Source organism: Natrix helvetica, assembly GCF_964273705.1.
Source record: "Natrix helvetica genome assembly, chromosome: 1".
NCBI lineage: Eukaryota > Metazoa > Chordata > Lepidosauria > Squamata > Natricidae > Natrix > Natrix helvetica.
The window spans coordinates 65,819,047-65,834,856 of NC_138548.1; the positions used below are offsets into that span (position 1 = coordinate 65,819,047).

General features: G+C 40.1%; 1 long non-coding RNA gene across 1 annotated transcript in view; it reads left to right on the forward strand.

The window, feature by feature from the left end:
* LOC309387336 overlaps positions 1-15,810 on the forward strand; it is a 26,348-nt gene continuing 10,538 nt past the window's right edge. The window contains exon 1 of the long non-coding RNA XR_014174584.1: positions 1-404. This is a non-coding gene — a long non-coding RNA (uncharacterized lncRNA). The remainder of the gene's footprint in view (positions 405-15,810) is intronic.

Sequence of the window (15,810 nt, forward strand, 5' to 3'; positions counted from 1 at the left end):
GGCACCAGCGACCGCACCAGAGCGGCCGAGAAGCACCAGCCTGAGCGGGGCCTCGTTGTCCTGCGAATAGAAGCCCCGACCCCCGGGGGGCGGGCTGCTTGCAAGGCAGGGCGGCGGCTCCGGGGAGCCAGCTTAGGCGGCGATAGCCTTCCGTGTCTCTCTGCCTGCCTCCCCGCCGCCTTTAAGTAGGCTCTGCTTGCGTCACGGCCAGGTTGGAGGGGAGCAACTAAGCGGCGGCGCCACAAGCTGCAAGGGATCGCCGCCTCCCCCGCCGCCAGGCTGCCAAAGGTTCCGGCGCCAAGGGGCAACTCCAGCGAGCCCCGCCGCAGTTGGGTGGGCGCGATCTGGTCCCCCTCTCCGCCGAGGTGTTCCTTTGCCGAGGGGCCGCCCGGCAATCCAGGCAGGTAAGGGCGAGATCGGAGGTCCCCCAGCCCGTTAGCATCCTCGCGGCTAGATCCATTTGCCTCGAGTCTTTCTGGCTGGGCCTTCGGCAGGCTCTTGTGAAGAGAAGGGCCTTTCCTTGCCCCGAGCTAGGCGGGTCTGGGTGAGAAAGGAGGAACGAGAGTGCCGGGCGTGCTGGAGACCAACAGTGGGGAGAATAGTGACACAGAATCAGATTACTTCTTCCGAACCTACACTCAACGCCCGTTTGATCCGGTCCTCGGGCAGAAAGGTTCAGTGAAGATGAACAGAGTAGGTCGCCAAGGCAGCTCCTGCTTTGAAGAGAAATTGCACTTGTTTGAGAAATGCCTTTGTGGTAGGTTAATCCTTCCCTAAGAAGGCACCCTTTCCCAGTTGTTTATTTCACTTCACCTGTCCTCAGAGCTTTCAAGGTAAGACAAGGAGACCTTAAGATAGGATTAGTAGGGGGGAAAGGGCCAGTATAAGCAATTGGACCCAGTTGCATATTTTAGCACTCTTGGCAACTGCTGACCCATCTGCACCACTGGGAGGGGGGGGGATGGGCAGAAAAGATTATCAATTCCTTTCTGTGGTGTGTGTGAGAGAGAGTGGGGGAGGGGTGTTCTTAAGACACCCATCTAATCAAATGGTGTTCTTATCAAAGCGGCTTGTTTCACGTGCCACGCATTATGTCACTTTCTTCGAAATGTGATGGTCATCCTGCTGGGTTTGGGACTTTGCCATGAATTTGCTACCAAGCTCCTGGAGGAAACTCCTGAGATACCACTGGGTTCACAAGCGTCCACAGAAGGGGTCAAAATGATGTCAGAATGGAAGCTGCATCTCCCCATTTTTGGAGCTTTGTCTCCTTTTCATATGCATTCTATACCCAGCCAAGGGAGAAAACATGTATGGTTGCATCAACAGCATGTGGCCAAGCAACTCTCCAAAACTGGGAACCAGCCCAGAAGCACCATGAAGTGGCTTGTAATGTCATCTTCTAAAATCAAGATTTCTAAGACATTACAAAATTGGGGGAGCTGTATTTCTAGGGCAGCACATCTCCTCTGGGTGCACATTTTTAAAATTTTTGCTTAAATTGTAACACACGGATTTCAAAACAGTTTTTGCAAATGTGTGTATCAGTACCAATAAGAGAGTCGAGGCAAGCTGTAACGTCTACTGTGTCAACACTCAGCGGCAAACCCGAGTGTGATGCTGAGAAATGTATGAACTCAACCAATGAGTCATTGCTCAATGTCCTGTTTCACAGTTCAAGCTGGCACTTTGCTCTGTCTTCCTTACTGAATGTACATATAGTTCTGACAGCACAAAAATGAAGCCATGGATGCAGCTGCAGTAAGCACAAGGGAACCAGGCAAATCTGTCTTGGCTGCATGATATGTGGCATTTCTGTCTAATTCTTGACTTTGGATATTAAACATGACCTGGCATTGTAATTTCACGGCTCTGGGTTTTAATGTACACTAATTATACAGCAACATGGATAACCATCAAAATGCCATGGGCACCAAGCTAGATGGTATAAATATCCCAGAGGAGAATTACCCTGTAGCTTTGAAGAAGGAAGCATGCAGAAAGTTGCTTAGCAGTTTTCTAGTTGGCTGCCCTTGCATTTCAGTGAATGTGGCTGAATGTCTTCTGATGACAATCCTGAAAGATAAACTGCAGAGGTGAAGAAATAAATCAGAAGCAGACCTGTTTTATGTCAACTGCAGTCAACTCCTTTCTACACTGAAGATGTTATACTATAATAATTTTCTGAATCTCTTTTTAATTAGGGAGAAAAATGAAACAAAACTGTTTCAGCTCCCTAGGAACTGTCATTTGTAGCTGCATACCCATTGTTGCAAACAATTAAGATTTTGTATCTCATATAATTAAAGAATATAAAAGCATAGCTTTCAGTACTAAAATAATATACTTAACAGCTGCCTGGAAGTAATATTCAGCACGCTGAAGTATATTACACAATATTTCAGACTGATAATTTTCAAATAGAAAAGCATACTGGGAAAAAAGAGGCCACATATAATCTGCTGCCACTGGACACTGTTGTGGGGCAAGTCATGAACAATACTAATTATTTGCAGTAGGACCATGCTTCATATAAACTACTTTTCAAAATGCAGGTATGACCACAATGGAGCTCAAAATTTCAATTGCTCCGCAAGACAATTGTTAAATGAGTTTTGCCCCATTTTATGACCTTTCTTGCCACAGTTGTTAAGGGAATCGCTGCAGTTGTTAAATTAAGAACATGGTTGCTAAATGAATCTGGCTTCCCCGTTAATTTTGCTTGCATAAGTTGATCACATGATCTGGGACACTGAAACCATCATAAATGCATGCCAGTTGCCAAGTGTTCAAATTTTGATCATGTGACCATGAGGATGCTGCAATGGTCATAAGTGTGAAAAACGGTCATAAGTCACTTTTTTCAGTGCCATCTAACTTTGAACAGTCACTAAACAAAAACTAAGGACTACCTGTAAAAGATGGGTTCCCAAACACTATATATCTACCATCTGCAGATCATCTATAGATCACACATGATGAGGATTCATACCTACTCTGTTTTAGAATAGGCATTGCTATGCTAATCCCACTTCCACTGCTATCGTTTTATCCCTGAATTATGAACAAATTGTTTTCATTCTCTTAGGAATACAATGCACAAAAAAATAGAGCTAAAGTGAAACACTTTGCAAATTGCTGAATTTAAAGTCACAGCCTGGAAATAAGAATGAGACATGGAGCAAAAGAAAGCATCTCTAAGGTCTTTTGGAGGATTGATGAATGTATAGCCCAAAGTTTTTCAGACTGCTGCTCAGACTCTGTCCTTGGTTGAATTGAACATTTTTGTTACTGCAGTTGCCCTATTTCTTATTTACCACACTACAAAATTAATGTTGATGTTATTTTCTATAGTTTACAAGGAATTAGTACTTAATAAAGTACTGCAATGGTTTTGGCAAAGTCTAGCAAGCAGTCGTTTTTTAAAAAAGGGAAAAGCTAATTCATTAAAAAAAACATAAAATGTTATTTAATATCTACATGAAGCAATTAAGTGATACTATTCAGTGGCTGAAGTATGAAACATCAATGAGCAGAGGGCACCCAGGTGTATGTCTGTGTCCCAATTAGATATGAATAATGGTAGAAGTCTTAATGCTGTGTCATGGGGTTTTAAAGACCTGGATCTATACCAACAATGAGATTTAAATAAATAAAAAAGAAAGAAATGGTTATTATTTCTTAAGCATCATTGCCCAGGGATTGCCCAGTTGAGGATTCCTTTCATGTCCCTGTTAAATGCCCACTTTAACTTAACTTTAATTTTATTTAATTTATAAACCGCGCCCTCTCCCAGAAGGGACTCGGGGCGGTGTACAGTGATATTAAAACACAGTATAAATACATAAATATAAATAAATATAGATGGAGGAGGTGACATATAAACTGTACAATAATAGTTAAAATTAAAAATTGGAGATACATTAAAAACTACCCCTAAAAAAGCTACCCCAGAATAAAATGTTTGCCAGGAGGTTAAAAATGGAACTATAAATGGGCCAGGCCAGCTAATTGGAACAGGTGGGTCTTGAGTTTCTGTCGGAAGGAGCGGAGGTCGGTAGTGGTTCTGATATCGGGGGGGAGGTCATTCCAGAGGGTTGGGCCCATCACAGAGAAGGCTCTACTCCTGGGCGCCGCCCGTTGGCATTGCTTAGTGGACGGCACCCGGAGGAGTCCCTCTCTGTGGGAGCGAATTGGTCGCAGGGATGTATGAGGTAAAATGCGATCCCGCAGGTAACTAGGTCCTGTGCCATGGAGTGCTTTAAAGATGGTAATCAACACCTTGAAACGCACCCGAAAAACCACAGGCAGCCAGTGCAGCTCGCGCAGGAGAGGTGTTATGTGGGAGTACCTGGTACTCCCCATGATAGCCCGCGCGGCCGCATTCTGAACCAGCTGTAGTCTTCGGGTGCATCTCAAGGGGAGCCCCACGTAGAGAGCGTTGCAGTAGTCCAGACGGGACATCACCAGCGCATGAGTGACTGTGCGTAGGGCGTCCCGGTCCAATAGGGGGCGCAATTGGCGCACCAGGCGAACCTGGTGGAACGCCCCCCTTGCCACGGCTGCCACATGGTCATCCATCGACAGCCGGGCATCTAGGAGGACGCCCAGATTGTGCACCCGCTCCACGGGGGGCAGTTGCTCGCCCCCTATGGCCAGCAATGGAATCCACTGGTTGAACCGGGGCGCCGGTAGCCACAGCCACTCCGTCTTGGAGGGGTTGAGTTTGAGTCTGTTGTCCCCCATCCAGACCCGAACGGCTTCCAAGCACCGGGACATCATTTCGACGGCCTCATTGGGGTGGTTTGGGGTGGAGATGTACAGCTGTGTATCATCAGCGTACAGGTGGTACCCGACCCCAAAACCACGGATGATCTCACCTAGCGGCTTCACATATGTGTTGAACAGGAGGGGCGAGAGGACCGACCCCTGTGGCACCCCACAAGTGAGCGACCTCAGGGTCGACCTCTGCTCCCCTGCCAACACACATTGCGTCCGGTCGGAGAGGTAGGAGCAGAACCACCGTAAAACGGTGCCCCCTACTCCCATCCCCTCCAGCCGGTGCAATAGGATACCATGGTCGATGGTATCAAAAGCCGCTGATAGGTCTAATAGGACCAGGATAGAGGAACAACCCCTATCTCTGGCCCGCCAGAGTATACCTATTTATCTGACTGACATTAACTCTAGATAGGGTTTTGTGCCCACAGAATAAACTGATCTATAATCTTGGGTTTTCTTAGACCAGAGGTCAGCAACCTGTGGCTCTGGAGCCGCATGTGGCTCTTTCATCCCTCTGCTGTGGCTCCCTGTCGACGGTCAGCACCACAATTGATAGGGCTTTCAGTTAGGACAGGTAGAGGAAAAAGAATGCCATGCTAGGAGGAGACTCTATGGTAGGGGAACCGGACTTCTTGTCAGCTCCAGAATTGAACAGGGGACTTCTACTTAGGACCTTTGTGGCTCTTTGAGTGTTTAGGTTGCCGACCCCTGTCTTAGACCAACAGCTTTTGCTGAAACAATACATGGAAACTGCATCAAGGACAGCCTTTGAATACTTTTGACTTCTGTGTCATTAAAGCTATTCCTAGTGCATTCTTCCATGCCTTTTCATGTCTTGAGTGGTCTATTGTAAATGTATTATGGGACATGCCCTTGAAGATCACCAGGAAACCTCAGCGGGTAGAAAATGCAACTTCCTGTAGAGTAATGACAATGCAGATATACGCTGTAACAGGATCTGCATTATTTCTGCTTCTTTATGGCCGCAGGTCAAGGTGCTAATAAGTTATAAACCATTAAAACTCTCCTAACTTTTAGCTGTGCAAAACAGTGCATCCCACGGTAATGATTTTGAAACCAAGATACTTCAAATGAGTTAGTTTATAGAATGTGTTGAAAATTTGGAACTCATGACTCCTGTGGAATTGAAATTGGGCATATTTTATAAAACATTTTATAACATAATACAAAATGTCACAAAACATTTCCTGTGCTCAATTGCTGCTATTTTGCTGTGCTGTAAAGTTCAACATGGGCTATTTTCAAGGCAGATACATCTCTGAATAGTTCCCTGATATATATTTTTTGAAAAGTTTCCACTGAAAGGACTACGTTAGTTCTGCCATTGTTGAAGGCATTGAGGAATCTGCTAATTCATATCTCTGAAATGATGACCTGACAGATCATGGGATGTCTAGTAATCTTATAAAGCTATACAAGCCTTCGACTAAGGAGTCTGAGAGATTATTTGCTGTGAGAAAACGTGCCCACCAAGTAGTGCTGGTAGACATTGCATAAGAAGAGTCCTGCTTTCCATGAACTACTGTGGAGGAAACATTCTTTGCCACAGTTCCTTCCTGTGAAATCATCACCCACAATCTTGTTAACATACAGAAAGCTTATTCACATATGGGTGTTTAAGTGGGCATTTATGGATTGAAAGATCTGGTGAAATATGCATGCGTGTGGGTGATACTTCTTCCTGTTTTATTGCTATTGTGCCATTGAGTTTGTTGTGATACACAATATGTATGTGTAGTAAGTTTTATAAAAATTATACAGTATATATATATATATATATATATATATATATATATATATATATATATATATGTAGTCATATTTACCATGCTATTAAAACCTTCCCTACGTAAAGGAAATACTGTACATCCCTGTGCATATCAAATCTGCTTATGCAGTACCCTTGCAAATAAAATCAAATAAAATCAAACCTTTATTGTCAATGCACAACATGTGTACAATGAAATTGAAGGAGCCTCCCTTGGTGCAGTCCTCCTCGAAACACAAAATACATCTCAATAGCTCAATAAATGAAAGAAATAGAATCCCTAAACCCAAATAAGTAATAATTAAAACACATTCCCATATCCCTATATGTATGTAACATTATATTATATTATAACAGTATGAACATGTTGCACGTTGAGCTGGCTCTGCAAGTCTATCATATTAAAACTAATTGTGGTGTTATGTTGCGTTCAGAAGTCTGACAGCCCATGGATAGAAGCTATTTTTCAGCCTATTTGTCCGGCTGGCTATGCTTCTATAGTACATCTCCTGCCCGATGGTAGGAGAGTAAAGAAGTGCTGACTAGGGTGTGAATCATCCCTGAGGATTTTCCTCACTCTGTTGGGGAAGGGGGTCCTGGTGATTTCATCCAGTGATATTAGGGGGCAGCCCATAATTTTTGTGCTGTGCTCATCACCCTCTGTAATGCCTTTCTGTTCATGGTTGTCAAGCCAATTTATCTTACCGTAACACAATATGTGTTACTGGTCTATTGTAGACCAGTAAAAGGAAGTCATCAGTCATTGTTCCACCTGATTTTTTCACAAGACCCTAAGGAAATGAAGTCTCTGTTGAGCCTTCCTGACCACCTGGATTGTGTCATTTTTTCCAGGTTTGATCTCGGCTAAGGTGGACTCCCAGAAATTTAAAAGAGCAGACCCTCTCCACACAGCCCCCCCCTCCTTGATGTAGAGTGGGGCAGGTTCCTCTCTCTGCTTCCAGAAGTCTAACACCATCTCCTTTGTCTTGCTAGTGTTTGGATGCAAGTTGTTTTCTGAGCACCATGTGGATAACACCATGTGGATAACCACAGGTAACCTGCAAGATATGTCCTATGTTCTGGTTTTAATATAGAGAGTGGCATTTATTTCATTATTAAACAAGGACAACTCAGAAATGATAGGTCAAGTTGACTAGGGGCCCTTCTCCACATACATCTAAACATGTTGTGTTCTCTAAGTCTTAAATCATCCTTAGCAATACATTAATTAGTGTAGAAATGTCTTCCTAATTTTGACACTGTCCAAAGACAGTCTCAAAGTGTATAAATTACATTTGGCTTGTTACCTATTAGCTTAAATTGAAGTCATGTGACTTGAAACCAAGGCAATAAAATCAGGGAAAGGATTATCAGTGGAGGTCAGCCAATTTTATGCCAGTATAGTTTTGCCAATTCAAAGATAAGTGAACAACACCAATTCAGCAGTGAAAAAAAGCCCCAAGAGATGCAACTCATTTGTGATTCTCTTACAGCTGAACTTCAGCTGAAGATGCCTCATGATGCCTCAACTAAAGATTTACAATACAATTCATGGTTTTCCAAAGCCACTGATATATATTCTTTCCCCAAAAATGAATGCTTTTGATTTTCTGAGAAAGGGTTTCTTCCCAATTATTATGTTTGAATGCTTACTTTTTGAAATGACAAGAAAGGTTGTGGCAGGGGTAGGCAACGTATGGCATGGCAGATGTTGCTGAAGTACAATTCCCAGGAAGTGTGCCAAATAGTGAAGGAGTTGTAGTTCAATCACCTTTGCCAGGCCATAAGTTCCAAACGCATTACTTAAGAACCTCAAAATATGTATGTACAACATAAAGTCCAGGTAAGACAAGATGATTATGTGTAATGAGAAAGAATCTATTGCTTATCCAATATTTATCTGATATTATCACCTTGCCCATATCAAAAGGAAAAGAACACTGCCGATCCAGCAGTCAGAGAAATAAATTAAGAACCTCCAAAAAAGCATGAATTTGGAGGAAGCTGAGGTTGTGATTAGGACATACATATTTTTATGAGGTCAAAGGATTTGTTTTCTTTTGTCACCAGCTTCCAGTGATTCTGTGTTTCAATTTAATTTTAACTCCTGACGCTGACATGTGAAAGGAAGAAAGTGTACAAATATATATGTAGTTCTTTTAAGGTGAATAATTGCATTTAGCCAGTGTTGCTCATCTTTATGCTTGTAAATAGCACTTGTAAGTGCGAGACATGAAGTGTTTTGATGAACAAGTGCAAGTTCTAAAACTAAGGCTATTAGTGCTTGGTTTAATCCACAGCAGCTAAAAAAACTAGCTGCTGAAATGAAAACACCCATCAAGATCTCACAGCTATCTGCTTTGCTGTGTTTTTCAGTTTGTGCCTGTGTGAGCATTGATGATTTTATCAGATAAGATATTTTATTCATAAAATCATACGAGCACACCTTTTTTTATGCCTACACGTTATAACTTATTGCAGGAGGTGCGCAAAATTTGCCCTCTTTGTAATTTATTTTCATTGCTGAAACTGAGTTGATCATTCAAAACAGAACTGTCAACTATTTTAATCTTTGCAGCGTCAGAGGTGTTAAATAACTTGGCTATAAAACCACCCAAGATAATATTTAAGATAAAATTTGAATATCGAAATAAATCAAATTCTTCTGCTTTAGCATTTTTGAATTAGCATTGGCTACTAAGGTACCTAGGAAGTGCAAGGGGAAAGATGACAGGAATTAGAAAACAGTTTGGCAATGGCAGGCACCTGAGATGAACTTTGAATACAGATGCTATACTTACTGGCTTTCTTAAACATACGGCACAATGGAGGAATTATCTTTATTGATCAGATAGCTAGTTATATACTTTGCTAAAATGCTATTTAATGATAAGGAGGAAAAAACCCCACTTCTCAGGCTTTTGTTTAAGATCAAATGTAGTAAGAAAAAATGGAGTAGTGAAAGAATACCATGGGGTGAGGTTCTACTAAATATATCTTCCTTTTACTATATAATAATGTTATTAAACATTACAGTTAAACAGATAAAATCTAATAAAAACTCCCAAAACTAATTGAAAGGGAGGGGAGAAATTGTATAAAGAGGAAATATAAAAAAATAGAAAAGAAAAAATAAAGATACAGCATAGAAAAAGAAGAAAATATATAAAAAGGTAACTTCTTCCTTCCTCAAAAGAAATATAAACATTTTTGACAATTTATACCTTTTCTTAAAATACAGCAAATGATCTCTTTATCCCAGATCTCATTTCTTATCTATAAACAGATCCTTAAAACCTTGTCATTCAGACTTGGTCTGTAAAAGTCCAATAAGAGTTACCAGAAATAACAACATATCTATTTTAAACTTGATCAAATTACACCCACTTTATATTCCTAACTTTTAATAAATTTAATCGTTAATCCCTTTAAATAGTGTCCCACAACTTGCGTTCATTTCATTTCTTTCTTTGTCTATTTTCACAAAATCTTTCAAAATTAACAGATCTCTTTTATAAATTCAATATAAAAGTTATCCAAGTCACTTTTTTGTTTTGCTATTTTAATTATTAAGATATCAATCAGTTTCATTTGGATATCTTTTTCTCTATTGTTCTTGTCACTTTTCAATCAACTTTTAGCTCAGTCTCAGCCTTGTCTGGTAAACTATGTTCCTCTTCCAAAACATATTAAATGCAGTATATCTATAATGGCAGACACTTTAAGATTAAGTTCTAGGTCCATTGCTCACAAATATATTCCATTATGTCTGATGTTAAAGTATTTTGATCCATTCTGGGTTAGTAAATCAACATTAAGTGTTCTTCTCCTTCAATAGTAATCTTTAATCTTGGTTCCCTTTAGTATCCAATATTCAAATTTCCATTCTATCATATTTTCTTTTAAAAATTCAAAACAACTGCATTTTCCCAAGGGAAGAATTCTGGTGATTAATTCCAAAATCCTATTTAAAATCCATCTAGAAATTTAGTCCATTTGTAACTTTCCAAAATCAACATCTAATCACCTTTTTGCTTTTTATTAAAAGAAAAGCTTCAATAAGTGTATTGTTGGAAGACAAAGCACCTGGTTAGGAACAGATCAATAAGTTCTCTAAGTTCTGACATATGATCAATTAAACTAATCAATTAATCAATAATTTGTATTTATTAACAAACCTATACAATGTATAAAATTTAGTTTACTTTATAAATCAATCCCTTTAGGACTGCAAAGTAGAATATTAGAATGCGCTCAGGATTTCCTAATTGATAGAATATTACAAATGAATGGTAACAATATGTTCTGGACCAAAACCTGAGGTGAATGGAAAGGGTAGTCTCACGTCATTCAATAGAATAATAATGATTTTACTCAATTGCTCCAACAGATATGGAGTTAAGATGATATGCAGAGGATTGTTGTGTGTTGGTTAGAAATAGAAAAGCAGATATAGTTATGATTTATTTAAATGAAGCTTTAATTAAATAAAAAGGAGTAAGATTCAAGAGGTGTCCAGTTTTTATTATCCAAGACAGTGGCCATAAAATTTATATAATTATACCCAGTGAAAATATGTTTGGATCTTTATAAATAGTGTTATCAAACTGATATCTAGCTTTTAGTCTGGGGCCACATATTTTGGAAGCATCAGATCTTATTGATGTAAACCTCATCAGCACCTGTTTTGAAGTACTTCAGGAGGTTTTAGTGAAAGTCTGATTAGGAAACTATTGAACTATTGAATATTGAATTATTCAATAAAAGGGCTGCTTTCAGACTCAACCTTCGCTGGATTGTTCTCACTTGTTGTACTTAATAAAGAGCAGTTGTTACCGTTAAGCCTGTGTGTGCCTATCCATTACCTAATCTAACACTACTGCTGAGTTCCTATGGACATAGTAAGGGGTTCCTTGGTGCTCTCTGAGCTTGGTTGTTTTCTTGCAGGCATTTCATTACTCAACTAGGAACATTATCAGAGCTACTATTTAAATCTAGCACTGATGCATATTTATAAAAGGTGTTTTAATGTCCTTAAACATATGTTTAAAATTTATTTCCTGAAGGATTAAAGGTAATTCACCTGGTGAGTTAAATGAAATTTATTGACCAAAAGAGTCTTAATAATTGAAAAGCAGTTAAAAGCCATTTTACAGAAGTGATCGAGAAATGAGGGTGGGTAGAATTTCGTATCTGTAAAGGTATATTACGACTGTGAACTTGGTAGGACCCCTCAACTCTCAGTTCTTCAAAACCTCATGAACTGACTGCAGAAATCAGTTCCTGTAGTTTACTCATGAGGAGCAGCGGTCTGGAGTGCAAGTGGGTGATCTCACAATCTCTCCTTTATTGGAGAGTCTTGGCCAGCCATATATCACCTTCTTGCTGTTGATCTCATCACAATGCCCTCTCTGCTCCTTTGGAGACATTTAGTTGGCCATAAATCTTTATCAGAACCACTAATTATATCTTTGATGCTTGCCAAAAGTTTGTTGTTGGAGCAGAAACTGTTCATTGCCCAATCTCACCCCTTTAAAAGAAAATAAAGCAACAAGATGAAAATAAGATTATTCGGTCTGAAGTAAATTAATACCAAATTGGCACTGGAGAGTCTGCAGACCAATTTGATACATCATTCTTGATACCCTGTGGGTATAGTAGTGCTTTCTCAAAGACTACATTTGAAGGGCAAACAAGGAGCTAAAATGGAATGAATATACCAACAGGAAGAGCTCATGTTAAAGGCGCAGAAGCTTAAAGGCCTAAAAGAGGTAAAACTGCTCATATATTTTTAAAAAATCAACATTTTTTTTCTGACACAGTAAAAAGTATGGAAATGAATTAAAGTAGGGATACATTGTACACAGAAATATTGAAAAGCTGCCTAGGGTTACCTTTTTGGTGAGAGAGGTGGCATATAAATTTAATAAATAAAATAAATACAAATTGCTTTTTGAATCAAATACAATGCTCATCACTTTTTCTTTATTCAAATAATGGAACTTGTTCACATTGCAGGCAATGTTGGCTTCAATTGAGGGCTGTTTATATATTTGGTTACATATGTCTTGGACATTCCTGATGACCTCTCCCCTCTGTTTTCACTACCTTCCAAAAAGTTTTCCCATTATAACCAATGATAATGTGATGCAGCCCACTGAAATTACCAGAGCTGTACTGTGATTGATTTGAAGTGAATCATTGGGAAAAAGAAATGGGTGGGAAAAAACTAAGAATTTGAAATGTTTATATTTTTATTTCTAAATCTGTTGTCCATGGCCCCTGGGAATGGAATTCTGCAATTTAATTATAAAGGAGCAGAAGAAATATAATATTAACCCACACACAACTAAAGCATCAGAATGGAATGTTTTTCTAAAAGACCAATAGGGAATTGCATTATATTTGAATCAAGAATTAGAATATACCAGTATTTCACATCTTCCACGATTCCAGTCTGTCTAATAGCATTTGCTGGAATTAGCAAGATGCATAATCAATTTGTGCAAATCCTGATTCATTTTTTTAAATAAAAAATGTATATATTTATTTACTTTCTTTATGTATCACAAGGGGTAGCTCAGTGGTTAAGACACTGAACTTGTCTATCAATAAGGTCAGCAGTTTGGCAGTTCAAATCCCTAGTGCAGCGTAATGGAGTGAGCTCCGGTTACTTGTCCCAGCTTCTGTTAACCTAGCAGTTCAAAAGCATATAAAAATGCGAGTAGAAAAAATGGGGACCACCTTTGGAAGGTAACAGCATTCCGTGTGCCTTCGGCATTTAGTCATGCCAGCCAGATGACCATGGAGATGTCTTCGGACAGCGCTGGCTCTTCAGCTTTGAAACAGAGATGTGCACTGCCCCCTAGAGATGGGAACGACTAGCACATATGTGCGAGGGGAACATTTACCTTTACCTATGTAACACTGGTTCATGGTAGTTTACATACAATAGACATAACTGCATAAAACTCTACAACGTAAAATTACAATTGAAAGATAATGCAATAAAAACATACACAAATAAGGTGCATAAAACCATATTGGCAATAACAACATCTAATGAAGGTGTGACAAACATTAAAAGTACCCATGAAATAATTTCATTTTGGCAGTTTTCCTTAGCAATGGTAAAAATTGGATCTTCAGGGAAAGTTTCTGCATGATGGGGGCTGCCCTGGATTAATATAAACACTCATTCAAATGAAGAGATTATATTTTAGTATGCTGAACATGATCACTTTACTAAAATTTCTGAATTAGTATTTACAGTAACATTTATATTTGTATTAACATAGAACATTACAAGAAATGCTTAGGAGGGAATTTGGGTTTTTTAAATTAGCCAATCCATTATATTGAAGAAGGTCCTTCTTTCATAAAAAGGTTTCATGAAACTATAAAATTCCTTAAATAAATACATGTATTAAGAAATCAGTCAGCATACAGATATGCAGACAGTATCATATAGGTAAAAGAAAAGCAATAGATAGCAAGAGGATGTTGAACTCATGCGGTGAATCTTCTGGTATCAGGTGGAGAGGCTTGTTCAGAGCAAACTCAATAAACTTAAGGGGCATGCAATTTTAAGGCACTACAGATTTTTTCCCCTTCATTACAAAACTGCTCATAGTAATTGTAGCAGTTCTCTTCATTTTTTATTTCATGACCTCTTGCATTCTGGATTCCTCCCCCCCCCCGCCCCGCTAACCGGTTGGAATCCAGTTCACATCCCATTTGCTCTTCTATGTTTCAACAATCCTTCCCCACCTGATCATGCAATTGCCCACCTCTGTCTATCTGCATTGGCCACCCCACCAGCAAAAATCTTGAATTATGGGAGTTGACATCCATGCACCCTGAAGTTGCTGAGGCCAACAATACTGACTTAGAGCTATGTCTCATATTCCCATTTATCTCCTCGGGCCTCTTCTCATAGCCAAGTTTCCAAATTGAACAATTTCTGTTCTTCTCCCCTGTGCTTGTATTTGGATGCATCTGGCTTTGCACCCCCAGCTCAGTAGCTTTTTAGATCTTTCCTGGTTCTTCTGAGTGTCATTTCTTGCCTTCCTATCCTTTGGGACAGACCACTTCATTTCTAGAGGTTCCGACCATAATTTTTGAACTGACTCCAATCTGTCTCCCAGCAGCTTCCTAATGCCTCCTCTAATCTCTCTTTAAGTTAACATTGCCAGGATCGTATTTCTTCTGTTTCTGACACTACCAATTGCAGACCTATAAAACCTGATCCAAGACACCCAAATAAGCTTCTGTATCCTCCTGGCAAGCTCTTGCCACTCTGCACCAGGCTTTAAGTCCTTTACATATTTCTACATCATTATCTTCTAAATCAGTGATGGGGGATCTTTTTCGCCTTGGGTGCCAAAAGCACATACACACATGCTATCGTGTGTGCGTACATGCCCACTCCCATAATATAATGCCCCTGTGTGCCGTGCCCCCTGCACATGAGCATGTGACAACCCCCTCCCCGCTGCCCCATGCATGCACAGACAGTTTTCTTGGAGCCTGGGGAGGGAGGGCAAAAATGGCCGCCCCGCCCTCCCATGCAGCCCCTCCAGAGGCCAGAAACGGCCCATTTTCTGACTTCCGATGGGCCCGGTAGTCCGTGTTTCGCCCTCCAGGACTCCAGAGGATTTCTAGGAGCCTGAGGACGGCGAAAAACAGCCCAATGTGCAAACCGGAAGTCTTCAGCGAAGGGCGAAAACCAGCCAAAAATCAAGGCCAAAAATCAGCAGGCCAGGGTGTGCACGCATGCTGGAACTGACAGGGCAATGCCTCGTGTTCCCTCAGAGATGGCTCCATGGCTCCACAAGTGGCACGCATGCCGTAGGTTCCAAAATGAGATGAGAATGTCAACCGTTGTGAAGAAAGTGGGAAAGGCTAAGATCAATTAGCTGCTTTCTTCTTCCAAATAAATTATGTTTTTGATGCAAGATGGGTGGCAAATAAAATTCACAATCATAATGAAAAGGTCTTCTGTCACCAATTATCTGATTTAAAATTGAGTCACTTACTGGACAGATGTTTAAAGATAGGAGGCAAATAAAGCAGCTTTGTTTTTGTGATAGACTATTTCATGACTGCTTTTGTAAATCCAGGAGAATATAATTTGGCCAAAATTAAAGGGTGTTTGGGATGGGCTTCATATATGTATTTCAAATCCCTAAGATTGGAACTTGGATCCATACCCACATTTGAATCAGGGAAAATCTCTT